Source organism: Manihot esculenta, chromosome 9 (genome assembly GCF_001659605.2).
Source record: "Manihot esculenta cultivar AM560-2 chromosome 9, M.esculenta_v8, whole genome shotgun sequence".
NCBI classification, from domain to species: Eukaryota; Viridiplantae; Streptophyta; class Magnoliopsida; order Malpighiales; family Euphorbiaceae; genus Manihot; species Manihot esculenta.
Window position 1 is genome coordinate 4,385,867 of NC_035169.2, and position 3,085 is coordinate 4,388,951.

Consider the following 3,085-nt stretch of genomic DNA (forward strand, 5'->3'; position numbering starts at 1 on the left):
CGCAGATCAGACAGCTAAGGAACAAGGAGATTCCAATGGTGAAAGTGTTATGGAACCACCATAATCTCGAAGAGTGCACCTGGGAGACGCGGGAGTCTATGCTCCAGCAATATCCATATTTGTTTTGAGGTTAGTTTTCTCCGTTTCATGTTTTTATTGTGTGTTTTAGGAACATCCGAGGACGAATGTTCTTAAGGAGGGGAGAATGTAATACCCGGCATGTTCAGACATCAGAATTCCTATCGTTCGGTGGAATCGAGGATGTCAGAGCATCCCTGAAGGGAGAGTGGAGGTTTTCTAAAATGTTTTTAGCTGTTTTAAGCTTTTGTTTTAGCAAAGGAATAAGTGTTGAAGAAACAAGGCTAAGGAAAGTTTTGCCACTTTCGGCCCCCTAAAGTGTAAGTTCGGCCGCCTAAAGTAGCTCATGTTCGGCCCCCTAAACTCAATGTTCGGCCCCCGAACGTGATGAGGTGTTACATGCAGCTTTGGCCACCGAACGTGAAGCGGTGGTTCACTTTTTTTAAGTGGATATGACCGACTATGGAGGTGCTTAAGCTCTCCTTTGGGTCAGGAACAAGCACATGTTTCCCCTTGGTGATTTTCTTGAGTTTCTAATCAAATCTTTCAAAGAAAAATAAGTTTATGGTGAGTTGTAACTAGTTTTGAGAAGTTGTGGAGTTTGAGAACTTGTGAAGCTTGAATCTTCATTTCTTCAAGTTTGGGGTCACGCCAGCCTTTGTTCTTCAAAGGGTAAGAGTGAATCCTTTGTTTTTATTATGTTTTCAATGAGTTTGATGATGGGAAGGGGAGTTGTGCTTGAGTATGCATAAGTTGTCCATATTAGGGTGTATGGCTCCTATGCTTTGTGTATGGTTGTTGTGTGTTGTTTGTTGGAGTTTAATTTATTTGAAGCTCCTTTATGAGTGTTTATGCATGTTTTAGAAGGGTTAAATGCATGTGTTGAGGTCTGAGCAGGTGATGGAGGGATTGGCAGGCGTCCTTGTGCACGAAACTGAGTTCTGGATGAACTCAGGTTCGGCCCCCGAAAGTCCAAGTTAGGCCGCCGAACATGCCTGACTTTCGTCTCTGGAAGGGACATTCGGCCGCCGAAGGTGCCCCCGAAAGTGCCCTGTCCAGCCTTCCTTTGCATGTTTTCTATGTTTGGTCTAAGGTGTTTTAAGGGGTTTTAAGGGGAGATGTTTAGCGGTATGTCCGAGTATGTTTGGTCCCTCATTTGAGTCTATCTGTGTAGGCACAGAGCAGAGGAACCAGAGAGAGCAGCAGTGAGTACTGCTCCAGAGTTTTCAGAGCCTGCAGAGTCAGTCAGTTCAGATAGCCAGAGGTGAGTGGAACTAAACTTAATGCTTTTTGAATTGATCAAAGACATGTTTTAGCATATCTCATGCATCATGATTATGCCATAAGTTGATTGCATTAGTATCCACGAATATGTTGCATTGCATTGTTATTTGTTGATGTGGGTAAATGCTGAATGATCCCATAGTCACAGACAGGAAGACCAGGAGCCTTTGACTACGCCCTGGCACGTATAGCAAAGACCAGGAGCCTTTGACTACGCCCTGGCAGGTATATAGCAAAGTCCAGGAGCCTTTGACTACGCCCTGGCAATGGTAAGTTTACAGGTGTTATATACACATATACATATATGACAGGAAGACCAGGTGCTCGATTCTACGCCCTGGCACAGAGTTACTGGGACTATGTGGTGACAGGTTTACTCTTGATGTGGCTTGTCTGTGATGTGGTGCATTCCATGAGATCATATTTTACTGAGATGTTTTCCTGTTCTACTCACTGGGCTATAGAGCTCATCCCACTCCCTTAACCCCAGTTTTGCAGGTTCAGTGTACAGTGTACAGGGACAGTCCAGCAGAGTACAGGAAGAGTAAAGAGATCTGTAATAGCTTAGAGTGGACATGTAATATTAAAGAGATGTAATAGTTGTTGCTTGACCTAGTGATGTATATGTTTTGTACATGATCTGTATATGTCTGTATGTTTTCCTGTATGTGAAAACCAGGCTTAACAGGTATGAGTTACCCATCTAGAGCAGCTCTAGTCAGGGATACAGAGTACAGAGTACATGAGTACAGAGTACATGAGTACAGTGATAGTGCATGCACAGGTTAAGCCTTGGTTCAGAAAAGAGTTTTATTTTTCACAGCATCTGTATGCTCATGTATGAGGTTTACAGGTACACAGAGAATATAGCAGGCTTGCTACGGGTTCTGGCGGCCTTAAGCCGACCTGAATCCTAGCGCCGGTGACGGTCCATTTTGGGGTCGTTACAATTGGATTTCCCTCGGATTGCCCCTTTACTTCCTCAATATTTATTACATGAGTAGTGAGGGAGTGGATCTCTGTATTTTATTTGTACTCGCATGGCCTCCCCTTAGGCGATTTTACTTTGCTTTTTTAGTTGTAAGGTCGGCTGTCTGGTCCTTGCCTTTCTGCGTGATCCACTGGGACGGAGAGGCCGGCTTTTGTCGTTTTCTTTCTGTTTGGGTTGTTCTTGTTAAATGTTTGCTTATGACCAATTGGCTCGAGCTAGGAACACGATCTTTTGCCTGTATCTATCCTTCTGAATGTCACATATTGCGAGTCTATCCGAGCTGGGAGATCGGTTCTTTGCTTTTTGCTTAGGCTTTTATACCTACAATCTGCAGCGCTTCTTGTACTTATGAGTATTGTCCGGACGCTTTGCTGTTCGGACCTCTTTCTAGGCTAGCTAGTTCAGCACTAGAAGTTGATTTGTGAGGTTGATGTTGTACCGAGCTCGCTTTTGAAGATTGGCCTGGGGCTGTGGCGCTCTTGGTTATTGTGCCCCGGGCTCCTTCGAGAGGTCGGGGTCTTGTTTTTCATTGGTAGCTCAGGACTCGTCTTTCGTGTGAGGTCGGAACTGTATTTTTAGGAGTTGTCCTTGCAGATGATATTGGGACTTTTTGCTCTGGGAGGTCCTTAAGGCCTTCTCCGATCGTTTTGTGTTTTCCCGGGAGTTCTAGGGAATCCCGGTCTTCTTTGTTTTCCCGAGAGTTCTTAGGGGATCCCTGTCTTCTTTGTTTTC